The sequence below is a fragment of the Elephas maximus genome, chromosome 4, assembly GCF_024166365.1.
Source record: "Elephas maximus indicus isolate mEleMax1 chromosome 4, mEleMax1 primary haplotype, whole genome shotgun sequence".
NCBI lineage: Eukaryota > Metazoa > Chordata > Mammalia > Proboscidea > Elephantidae > Elephas > Elephas maximus.
In genome coordinates this window covers 173,849,750-173,862,752 of record NC_064822.1, presented here as the reverse complement: position 1 = coordinate 173,862,752, position 13,003 = coordinate 173,849,750, and the positions used below count along the sequence as shown (strand labels likewise).

The window sequence follows — 13,003 nt, the reverse complement described above, 5'->3', positions numbered from 1 at the left end:
TCAATATTTTTAGAAGGAAGAAAGAGGAGAGGAAGAAAGGCAGAGAGGGAGGGAGGACAAGAGGAAGGTTGGGCCAGTGTCCTCCAGAGTAGGCGCAGTAAGATAATGTCTCAACACTCAACAGGTGTTGAGGATCCAACAAATTGCTCTAAGCAGACTTAAGTAGATTATTGGGCTCTGCTTGTCCAGGTCTTTGTGAAGATTATTAGACAATGACCTGGGTGGCGATGACCTATTCTGTACATTTTATTAATTCCATTTATTTTCTTTTTAATTGGACACCTTGAAAGTGCTAGGGGCTGGGAAAACACCCCCAACAAAATCAAAAGCCCTCAAGATGCTTAGAATTTTCTGAGATAATTATCACATAAAAAAAAAACAGAGTCATTTTAGAAATCACTACTAGCAGTAATAAGCCCATCAGACCACTTACTTTCTGATAAAACTTAAAACGTGCTGATATAGTGGAAATAATTAAACCCACATTAAACCTGTTTCACAAGCTGGAGGGAATAGGATTTGAGGCCCCTTTTTAGGTACGTGGAAAACTGAAGAGTTGGTTAAGGGAAGCCACTTTGAAGGTGAAGTGAAAGAACGTTGTCTTCCAATTCTGTATTTTCTGTAGCAGATTCTTACTATCTTAAAATTCGTCTGGGAGGATACAGGAGAGGTTTTCGTTTTAAAAAGTTCAGGCCCATCCCATCCTAAGGACAGTGCAAATGGCTGCAGTGACATTGAGTAGCTGCATTGACATGGAATAGCTACACTGACATCAAGTTCTAGGAAGCAGCAAAAAGTTGGAGGATCAGCCCCGTGCCACGGATGTGACACCCAGTACCTTTAGAAGCGTCTTTAAAGTTATGTGGAAATGAAATTTTACTTTAAATATACTGCTTTATTATTGAGAGAACCCTGTAGTGAACCTTTTGTCAATTGCAGAATCTTTTAGAATGCCAATAATGTCCCTTTTCTTTCTTTTTTTTTTTTTAGATGAAGTGACAAAGAGTCATTCCAAGAGCATGAAAGGAGGCAGCAGTTACTGAGCATCTACCCCACGCCAGTCATGGTGCGAAGTGTTTTACAGACACCCTTAAAAGGAACGTTATTCCCCGTTCACAGATAACGAAACTGAGGGGTAAGTCTGAAAAAATTTAAGAAAGCTTATAGGAATACAGAAGGAGCCCTGGCAGCACAGTGGGTAAGAGCTTGGCTGCTAACCAAAAGGTCAGCAGTTCAAACCCACCAGACGCTCCTTGTAAACCCCATAGGGCAGTTCTACTCTGTCCTGTAGGGTTGCTATGAGTTGGAATTGACTCAACGGCAATGGGTTTGGTTTTTTTTTGGTGGACGGATACAGAAAGAGCCCTGGTGGTGCAGTGCTTAAAGCGCTCAGCTCCTAACTGAAAGGTCGGCACTTCGCGCCCACCAGCTGCTCTGTGAGAGAAAGATGTGGCAGTCTGCTTCCATAAAGATTTACAGCCTTGGAAACCCTGTGGGGCAGTTCTGCTCTGTCCTGTGGGGTCGCTATGAGTTGGAATTCACTTAGCGGCAACCGGTTTGTTCGTTTGTTTTGGATTATGCAAGATTTAAGAAGTCCGAGTGAAGGAGAAAGAAAAAAAAGTGGAGACAAAAAGTGGAAACAGGAATCAAGTGAAAACATGCACACCCTAAAGGTCCAAATTCTTTGTATGTCATTGTTGTTGGGTGCCATCAAGTCGATTCCAACTCATAGTGACTCCATGTGACAGAGCAGAACTGCCCCCTTAGGTTTTTCTTGGCTATAATCTTATGGGAGCAGATCACCAGGTCTTTCTTCCACATTCTTCCTATAGGTGGACCTTAAACCTGGCTCTGAGTTTTCCTAAAGCCAATACTAAAAGGGGGATCTGGCCAGTGAGGAGCCATAGATTGCAAATGCATTGCAGGAGTGTACAGTCCTTGGAATTAAGATCAAACGGGAATTTCTTTCAGGTACCCTCATAAAGCAGAAAGAGAACTGTACAACAATATCCTTAACAACACCCTTACAGTGGACTCCATGTCTTGATTCTGAGGACTGTTCCTTATGTCAGCATTTCCTGTAGGCTAATGGCATCACCCAAGTCCCACAGTGAGTGCGTGGCCTAGTGGGGGTCTGAACTCTCATCTGCCACATGCTTCCCCCTCTCACTACCTAAGGCCTGTTTGCTCTGGGTCCTGGTTCTGCCACTTACTGCCTATAAGATCTTGGGCAAGCCTCTTAAACTTTCTGAGCCTTTGTTTCATCATCTGTAAAACAGGGATAATAGTAACTATCTTGCAAGATTGTTGTGAGGATCAACTGAGATAATGTATGTTGAAGCCCCTGGCTTTCATAGGCTCCCAGTTAGATTCAAGCACTCTTCGTTATGAATTCAGGTATTCTTATATCAGATTTTCTTGAAGTAGGAATTTCTGTTATTTCCTATTTCAGACTTCGAGGAAGAAAGACAAGTTTCTTGGGTCAGATTCTGTCCCCAGGGTGTGAACAGCAATAGTAATTTAGCTAATTATGATAAACTGCTATACATTTTCTTCTATAAAATCACTGATGTCCTTATTCACCAGTATGGCTAAAAGTACCCCCTTGCTGCTCTGCACATCTTTATAGAATCAGTATCCCCAGTTTATAGATGAGAAAACTGAGAGTTAAGTTAAAAAAAGTTTAAGAGCGCTTATAGGAATACAGAAAGAGTTCTGGTGGCATAGTGGTTAAGAGCTATGGCTGTTAACCAAAAGGTCGGCAGTTCGAATCCACCAGAAGCTCCTTGGAAACTCTATGGGGCAGTTCTACTCTGTCCTGTAGGGTCGCTATAAGTCGAAATCGACTCGACGGCAATGGGTTTGGTTTTTTTTTTTTTTAAAGGAAAACAAGAGATCCAAGAAGTGGGAGTTAGAAAAGAAAGTGAAAGGCCATATTCTTCCAAAAACAGGTAAGAATGGTTTAAGCAGGCTACATGTTAGGCGTCATGAATAACTGCAACAAAACTCCCAAAATGGTCATTTTTCAGATTACTGGATTATGTGTAACTGCCCTCTGTTATTTTTGGAACTTCAAATAAAATTATATCACTTTTATAATTAAACAACAACAACAAAACACCCTTCCTATTAAAACATGTTATTTCTGGGTGGTGGGAATTGAGGATGACTTTTACCATTTTTTTTCATTTTGCTTATCTGTATTTTTCTAGAACAAATGTGTATTGCCTCTGTAAAAAAAGAAAAACATGATTAAAGTACATTAGACAAGTTTTACAGTTGGAAATGGAATTGGAGGGGAGGTGGGAAGTTTGGGAGAACAATGAACCAGCCTCAGCAAGCAAGTAATTAACCCTTCAAGCCCCTGGCACCTCAGGAGAACACAGAGAGGTCAACGGGTATCTAAAGGGGGGCAGCCAAGGAAAACAGAGGAGTTTTTTTCCAAGCAGTGGGAAGACGTAGTGATAATAGCCATCACCTGAGGGAACGCACCACAAGTTAACTTTTGTGTGAGCTCCTGGCACACAGCGACCGTTCCTTATTCAGCTCTGTGTCCCCAACAAAGGGTCTGCCAAATAGTAGGTGTTCAGTAAATTTTTGTTCCATTGAATGTGTTGTCGAAGGAGTAAATGCTGTTAGAAATAGACGTTATCAAACAAAAAGCCAGTGGAACTCTTGGAAAAATGGGCTCCTGTGGTCTGGGAAACAAAACCCGTAAATGGCCATGTGCCAGAAATCTAACAGATCCACTCAGGCAGGCTAAGCAGATTAGCACCTACTGGCTTGGGTGAGAAACCCTTTTTGCCTGAAGAACACCCGTTGCATTTCCTTTCCTATCAGTGGGACCTCCAGTGAGAATTGCTGCTGCTTTTTTCTTTTTAAAGAAAGTAATAAAAGGAAGTCTGTGCAGTCAACAGTTTGTGCTTAATTTTTAAGACTGCTCTAATGCTTTTTATTTGTTGGGAAAACAGTAACAGAAAAACCAGACCAGTTGCTGGTGAGCCGATGCCGACCCATGGCGACCCCACGTGTGCCGAGCAGAGCTGTACCCCGCAGAATTTTCAGGGCTGGGGCCTTCTGAAGCAGGTCACCAGGACTTTATTCCAAGGAGCCCCTGGGTGTGTTTGAAACGCCAACCTTTCCGTTAGTAGTCAAGTGCCTAACCATTTGTGTCACCCAGGGATTCCTAAAACAGTAAGAAACCCGTTGCCCTCCAGTCAATTCCGACTGATAGCGACCGTCTGGGACAGAGGGCAGAGTGGCTGGTGGGTTCGAACAGCTGACCTTTTGGTCAGCAGCCAAGTGTTTAACCACTGCCCCACCAGGGCTCCTTAACCAATGACAGTAACAAACCTTCCCTATTTGTCTAATTCCCATATCTTTCTCTTACTCTCCCCCTCCCCCAGGTCACCATCCCTATTTAAAGATCTGAGGATAGTGGTGGAAGTCCCTGTAAAGATCCCAAGATGGGCAGTGGTTGGTCATGTTACAGTATTTAAACTGCTGGAGAGGAACATTTTATTCCCTTCGCATCCCCAACAAAACATTGTTCTTCAACCAAATTTTCACTGGAAGAGGGTTTTAAACACAGGGCAGAAAGGGTGCTTGGAAACTTGCCTTGCTTCCTTTGAGGTCTTAATAGGCAATCAGTAATGATTTGTTGAATGGATAAATGAATGAATGACTCATCACCAACATAAACCAGACCTTGTGCCAATTTCTATTTATGCATTGACTCATTGAGCTTTCGCAACAACCTTTTGAGGTAGGTAGTATTACCTTCTTTTTCAGGTGAGAAAATGGAGGCCCAAGAAGCTAAATGACTTCCTCAGCTAAGTGACACAGTTAGGATTTGAACCCAGATCAACTCAAGTCCAGAGCCTTTCTACAACAATGCTTCTCACACGACTGTGCATTTAGATCACTGGAGATCTTGTTACAATGCAGATTTTGATTCATAGGTTGGGAGTGGGGCCTGAGATTCTGCATTTGTAACAGGCTTCTAAATGATGACTTTGATGCTGGTTCATGGACTACTTTGAATAGAAGGACTCTATGACACACTGCCTCCTGCCACACACATGCCACCCTGCATTTGAGGGACATTAAAAATAAGAGGTTGTGAGAGTCTGGTAAGACTGAGGAAAATTTAGACTGCTTGCCAGGCAACCCGATCAGACTCATTCTTCTGATCTTGGATTAGATCATTTGAACCTTTTCCCACTAGGATTCTATGAGCTGTCCTAGTGAGTCAACAGATATTGCTCAAGTTTTGAGCTAACCTAAGCCTTCAGCCAGTACCTTCCTGAGAAATAAGTCCCTTTAAATGTGTCTAGATTGTAGCGCCACTAGTTGTTGTTTGGTGCTGTGAGTCAGTTCTGACTCATAGTGACCCTATGTATGACAGAACAAAATACTGCCCAGTCCTGCGCCATCCTCACAATCGTTGTTATGCTTGAGCACATTGTTGCAGCCACTGTGTCAATCCATCTCATTGAGGGTCTTCCTGTTTTTTGCTGACCCTCTACTGTACCAAGCATGATGTCCTTCTTCAGGGACTGGTTGCTCCTGATAATGTGTCCAAAATATGGGAGGTGAAGCCCCGCCAACCTTGCTTCCAAGCAGCATTCTGGCTGTACTTCTTTCAAGACAGATTTGTTTGTTCTTTCGGCTGTCCATGGTATAAGTCAATATTCTTTTCCAACACCGTAATTCAAAGGCATCAATTCTTCCTTAGTCTTCCTTATTCACTGTCCAGCTTTTGCATGCATATGAGGCAACTGAAAACACCATGGCTTGGCTTGACTAAGCCGCACCTTAGTCCCCAAAGTGACATCTTTGCTTTGTAACGCTTTAAAGAGATCATTTGCAGCAGATTTGCCCAGTGCAACGCGTCATTTGACTTTTTGACTGCTGCTTACCTGGGTGTTGATTGTGGATCCAAGTAAAATGAAATCCTTGACAACTTCTGTCTTTTCTCCGTTTATTATGATGTTGCTTATTGGTTCAGTTGTGAGGAATTTTGTCATCTTTATGTTGAGGCATAAGCCATACTGAAGGCTGTAGGTCACTTGAAGTAAGTGCTTCAAGTCCCGTTCACTTTTTAGCAAGCAAGGTGGTATCATCTGCATAATGTGGGTTGTTAATGAGTCTTCCTCCAATCCTGATGCCCTCTTCTTCTTCATATAGTCCAGCTTCTCAGATTATTTGCTCAGCATACAGACTGAATAGGTATGGGGAAAGGATACAACCCTAACCCATACCTTTCCTGAGTTTAAACCACACAGTATTCCCTTGTTCTGTCTGAATAACTGCCTCCTAGTCTATGTACAGGTTCCTCATGAACACAATTAAGTGTTCTGGAATTCCCATTCTTCGAAATGTTACCCACAATTTCTTAGGGTTCATCACAGTTGAATGCCTTTGCACAGTCAGTAAAACACAAGTAAACATCTTTCTGGTATTCTCTGCTTTCAGCCAGGATCCATCTGACATCAGCAATGCTATCCCTCATTCCACATCCTCTTCTGAATCTCGCTTGAATTTCTGGCAGTTCCCTGTCAGTGTACTGCTGTAACCACTTTTAAATGATCTTTCAGCCAAGTTTTATTTGTGTGTGATATTAATGATATTGTTCTATAATTTCCGCATTTGGCTGGATCACCTTTCTTTGGAGTGGGCATAAATATGTATCTCCTCTTCCAGTCAGCCAGCCAGGGAGCTGTCTCCCAAAGTTTTTGGCATAGACAAGTGAGCACTTGTAGCGCTGCATCCGCTTGTTGAAACATCTCAGTTGGTATTCCGTGGACTTCTTCCTTCAGTACCATCGGTTCTTGATCATATGCTACCTCCTGAAATGACTGAACATCAGCCAATTCTTTTTGGTACAGTGACTCTGCGTACTCCTTCCATTTTCTTTGAATGCTTCCTGTGTCCAGTATTTTGCCCATAGAATCCTTCAATATTGTGACTCGAGGCTTGAATTTTTTCTTCAGTTCTTTCAGCTTAAGAAAATTGGAGCATGTTCTTTGCTTTCGGCTTTCTAACTCCAGGTTTTTTGCACCTGTCATTATAATACTTTGTGTTCTTGAACCGCCCTTTGAAATCTTCTGTTCAGCTCATTTACCTCATCATTTCTTCCTTTTCTTTTACCTACTCACTGTTCAAGAGCAAGTTTCAGAGTTTCTTCTGACATCCATTTTGGTCTTTTCTTTTTTTCCTTTCTTTTTAATGACCTTTTGCATTCTTCAAGTATGATGTCCTTGATGTCATTCTACAACTAGTCCACTAGACACTAGCTACATGTGGCTATTGAGCATTTGACATGTGGCAAGTGCAACTGAAAAACTGAATTTTTGATTGTATTTAATTTTAATTACTTAAAATTTTAGTTACATATGGCTATTTAAATTTAATTAAATTTAAATACAATCAAAAATTCAGTTTTTTAGTTGCACTATCCACATGTCAAATGCTCAGTAGCCACACGCAGCTAGTGTCTACCATTTTGAACAGCTCAGATAAAGAACAGCTCCATCATCACAGAAAGTTCTATTTGGACAGCATTGCTTCAGAGTATTTGATACTAAACAGACATTTCCTGTAGCCTTCTAGATTGAGTCAGAGAAAGAAAACCAATACATATTTTTTCCATTGACTATCATCTATCCTTAAGATAGCTTTGCTTAAGTAGAATTCCTACTGAAATTGGAAACCTCATCTGTTTGAGTTAGACTTTATCAATAGTTCTGTGGCCAAATTCTGATTGCTACTACTGACCAGGGGCAGCAAATGAATCCGTTCCCAGAGAGAGATGTTGATTCATGCATGACCTAGCCCCTGCCTTCCTCTGATGCCACTCTCTCTCCTATTTCCTATGCACTAGTCAGTCCTGACTATGCCAGGCTCTTTTCTGCCTCAGGGCTGGTGCACATGAAGTTCCCCCACTAACTAGAATGGCCTTTCCTCCTCCCCAAACTTTATGTGGCTGGCTCCTTGTGATACTTCAGGTCTCAGATAACTGTTACCTCCTCAGCGAGGCTTTCTCTGACCACCATCTACAGTGGGTCCCCATTTTATACTTTTTCACAACACGCTATTATTTTCATTCACAGCATTTATGACCATTTGAAATTGTATGTTCACCTGGAGATTTACTTCTGTATTTTCTCTCTTACCCACTAGAATGTAAGTGCCATGGGGGTAGTAACCGTGTGTGTGTGGCTTTTTTTGTTTGTTTGTTTATTTTGCTTTTGTACACCAAGGGTATGCCACAGATTAGACATATTTATCGAATGAATGAAAAATGAGGCAAATCCAAGGTCCCAATATCAAGCCAAGACCTTGACAGTGTGAAGTGAAAGAGGAGGTTAAGCAATCTATTTTCAATCCCAGTTAATATGTCCTAATTCCATTTTTCTTTAAAGAAGGCAAACAACTGGGATGGTAGGAAGGGGAATTCATTGGTGGGACAGCTCCGAGGTTCTGTGAGTGAGTCATCATTGTGGACTCTGGGGCAGGACTGCAGTGTCTACCATATCCCACTCGGTTTAGCTGCCCTTGGAATAACTGCACTTTTGTTATTTGAGAAGACCAGGGGCCAGTGATCTTCGTTACATCCTCAACACATGGAGAGAAAACTGCAGCTGGGCAGGCCAGATGTTCTACAGTTAAGGGCCATTTATGAGGAATTTGCCTTTATTTCATTAGGCATCCTAGCCTCTCAATGATTTAATTTGCTGGTTTTGTGTTGCAGGGAACCCATGGTGGGAAATTGAAAACATGAGCTTAATAGTTAACTTTTATTGTCATTGCTGAAGGAGGTAATACTTAAAATGACATCATAAATGAGGTTTTAGAACCCTTCCGTGGCCTGACCACCACCACAAAGTGGGAGCTTAACATTCCACCTTAAATGACATTAAAGAATTGCAGCCCAATGTCATGTTAAATGGGCTGGCTGGGTTGGCACCACCTGCCATCCACCTCGAGGTGGAAGAGAGTTAGTTTTCCTTAAAGAAAGTTAAAGGTTTCTGAACTTTGCTGGGCCATGAGGAAGATGGCAAGCCCTCAGATTTGGGGGAAGAATAGATAAATGTGCTAGATTTTACTGCTGAAATGAAATCCTCTAACCAGTCAATTATCATGACATTGCCATTGAATTTAATAAAACCAATCAAAACTGGCCATATAGCAGGTTTGATTTTAGGTATCTGATATTCCTCTCCATTTTTTAAAAAACAATTACTAAATGCAGTCTGGAGAAAACACATATTTAGAAATACAAATACGCATGAACATAGAATAAGACATGACTATGGATAAACAAAGCGGCTCTTTTCCTAGTGAGTCAAGACTCATCTATACCACCTTATATGAAAGGATGACAAAAAGTTATGTGCAATGAGTTAATTTTTGCTTTGTGTTCACTAAGCAGACCTAATACTGTTTGGTCTCCTTTTCATAGCTGAAAAATGGGAAAGCTACCACCCAAAATCAGACACTAATTTGTTGAAGAGTTACAGGTATCTGTTAGGCCTTGATGGTCAACAAGTCTAACTTGATAGTACGTACGTACGCACATCACGTGATCAGTGATATTTACAGTATGCTAGAAACTCAACAGAATAACTAAACCCCACCAACCCAGTGCTGTCAAGTCAACAGAATAACTAGATGATGTAAAATTCCATTTCAGGTTTTAATCAACTTGTTAGCCAAGTTTTTGTTTTGTTTTGTTTTGCATTTTCCTCCACTACTTCACTATTTCTTGCTTCCTGATTTGGGTCTTTTTTTAAGGATTGGTTTTGCTATTTATATTGTAAACCACTTCAGATTTTTTTTTTTTTTTTTTTTGGAAAGTAGATGGAACACAACTCAAGCAATAATTTTAAAATTGAAATAAAACTTAACTGGGCATGAAAACCATATGCTGAGTTAGCATTTAACAACAACAAAAAAAAAAGAAAAAGAAGCATGACAAATGCATTTTATAAGGTTTAAAATAATTGTTTTCCAATTTACAGTATTGTTCTGTGGAAAGTTGTACAAAAGTTGTTCAAATTTAAGCAGCCTACCATAATACCTTTCTGTTATAATAGGTGTATGTTACAGATAAATAATGTGTGCTTTATCATATAATATTGTCTGTAAAACCATACAGGTTATTAGGAATTTATGTTTATTACCTCCAAGATTATGATCCACACCAATTTAGCAGTGGAGTAATTCAAAAGTGGTACTTGAGAAAAATATTGCACGTAGTTTTATTAATCCATAGGATGACATTTTTAATGCCCCCTGGAGATATCTGAGAACAAAGCTGGAATGTACCAAATCTTCAAAGGTTACAGTCATCTGAAGAGAACCTGTTTCATATTTGTATTTCTAAGAAGCTACTTTTATGACTCTTGAACACATTGCACAGAAATCTCTGAACACATTTATGATATTCCTGTGGCCTTGACTATCACACCTGCCTTGCCTTAAGACCTTCAAATTGCTACAAAGAAAGCCAGGCTGACTAACAAGCTGGATAAGGATTCTGAAGAAATCCCAGAAACCTGCCCTTCACACTCTTCCCATTCCCTCCATTTCCTTGGAGTCTGCTTGTGTGATAGGTTGCCACACTGCAAGAAATGTGTTACTCAAATGGTTTCAGCTTCATTATACAGAACTTTATTCGCAAAATTTCCCTGTTTATTTTAGAAGCAAGGATGTTATCACTAATTGGCTTGTGTGTGTGTCTCCTGGGTGGTGGTGGTAGTATGCAACAAGGTTTTTCAGGTAAATGGCTCCTGGCTGCTCTTTTTGCTGCCTTTCCTGAGTGAGGCAGGAGGCTCAGGGGATGGTTGTCCCATAGTTCCAATCATCTAAGAACCCCAGAGCAGTTGAAGAGCTGTGAGCAGTACTTAAATTCTGTATTTTTGGTGAACAAAGTTGTTTTATCTCTAGAAAGCCTCTTCTTCTCCTTCCCTGGGGAGCCCACAGCATTAGTCTGTACCTCACTTATCGCACATGCCACATTCTTTCTTCAATTACAGTTGTCTTTGCCTCTCTGACCCTTGTGTTTGCCCCTTGTTGTTAAGACCCTATCATACTAACCTGTATATTTCTCATAGCACCAGCACAGGACTAGGCATATAAAAAGTCCTCAAGGGCAGGGTGGGGACAGGGTGGGAAATCTATGTAGATATAGGATTCTGGATTCAAGGTTTTCACAGCATTTTTTTCTCTGCACTTCAAAGATACTGTTCCAGATAATTCTTGAATCTAATATTGCTGATGAGGTGTTTGTATCAGACTGATTCTCTTTCCATGGGAAGTTATTTGTGTTTTCTTTTAGGTATGTGTCAGTATTTCCTTTTACCCTTCATTTTCTTCAATGAACGTAAGGGTGAGCTTTTTTCTTTTTCTATTTATTCAGCACAGTACTCAATGAGAGCTTTTCAAGCTGGGAAGTCTTTTTTCTATTATGTAAAACTGTCAGCCATTATTTTTCCACGTTCTGTTCTTCCCTTGTGGAACATTTTAGATGAACACTGGAATTTCTGGATGTATCAGCCATTTCTCTTAGTACTGCTTTTTTATTTTATTTTTTATTAATTTTTTATTGTGTTTTAGGTGAAAGTTTACACCTAAAGTTAGTTTCTCTTTCAAAAATTCATATACATGTTGTTTGTGACATTGGTTACAATTCCCACAATGTAATAGCACTTTCCACCTTTCCACCCCAGATTCCCTATGTCCATTTGTCCAGTTTTCCTGTCCCTTCCTGCCTTCTCATCTTGCTTTTAGGCAGGAGTTGCTTATTTGGTCTAGTATATTTGACTGAACCAAGAAGCACGCTTCTCACGTGTATTATTATTTCTTTTATAGGCCTGTCTAATCTTTGTCTGAAAAGTAGGCTTTGAGAGTGGTTTCGGTTCTGAGTTAGCAGGGTGTCCAGGGGCCATAGTCCTGAGGGTTCCTCCAAGTCTCTGTCAGACCAGTAAGTCTGGTCTTTTTTCATAAATTTGAATTTTGTTCTACATTTTTCTCCCGCTCTGTCCGGAACTCTCTGTTGTGATCCCTGTTAGAGCAGTCAATGGTGGTAGCTGGGCACCATCTAGTTCTTCTGGGCTCAAGCTGGTGGGGGCTCTGGTTCATGTGGTCCCTTAGGCCTATGGGTTAATTTTTGCCTTGTGTCTTTGGTCTTCTCCATTCTCCTTTGCTTTGGATGGGGTGAGACCAACAGATGTATATCAGTAGTATTGTTTTTATTCTTAACATTTATTTATCTCTTTGTGTCACATTATCAGAGAATTCCTCAGCTCAGTCTTTCAGTACACTAACTCCCTTTCAGTTGTATCCAATCGGCTACTCAACCCATCTCTTGAATTTTATTTCTAAAAAATTATATATTTCTTTTGGAAGATCTTTACTTGATTCTCATGGGTATGGTTTCTTCTTTTTATTTCTCTTCTTAATAGTTCTTTTCAGGTTGTCCTATTAACTTCATTTCCTTAGGTAAAAGCTCTCCCTTTTCTTAAACTTGTTCTCCTTTTCACAGGTTGCACTTCCTCAGATGCTTGGGTGACTCTTGTGAACTCAGCTTATGAGAATTCAGTGTACGTCTTGGGCTGTGTGGGCCTCTAATCAGAGCATCCTTCCAGTTCTGCAGAGGGCAGCCCTAGCTTGGTTCATGACCAACTCTGCTTATAGTTCCTGCCTTACTTCTGCTTCCCATGGCTCAGCATATGGCTTCTTGTCTGCCCCCTTTCCAGAAATGCCTGTCAGTTTCTGATTCATAGAGTTCCCTTTCTTGTTTTCAAGAATGAATGTGTATTACTTTATATTTAATATCATTTTAATTAGTGCATCAGTGGTTTAGTTGTGGGGGTGGAGATTTTATTATGTGCTTAATCTGCCAATTTGAAAACAGAAGCGTAAAAAAGATGTACAAACGAATATCTGTGAGTCATCCACAAATCCAGGAAGATAGCAAGGTTTGGGCATTGTCTTT

General features: G+C 40.6%; 1 protein-coding gene across 1 annotated transcript in view; it reads right to left on the bottom strand.

The window, feature by feature from the left end:
* The window catches only part of RFX4 (regulatory factor X4), a 195,785-nt gene that overhangs the window by 12,487 nt on the left and 170,295 nt on the right, over nt 1-13,003 (bottom strand). The window lies entirely within an intron of this gene.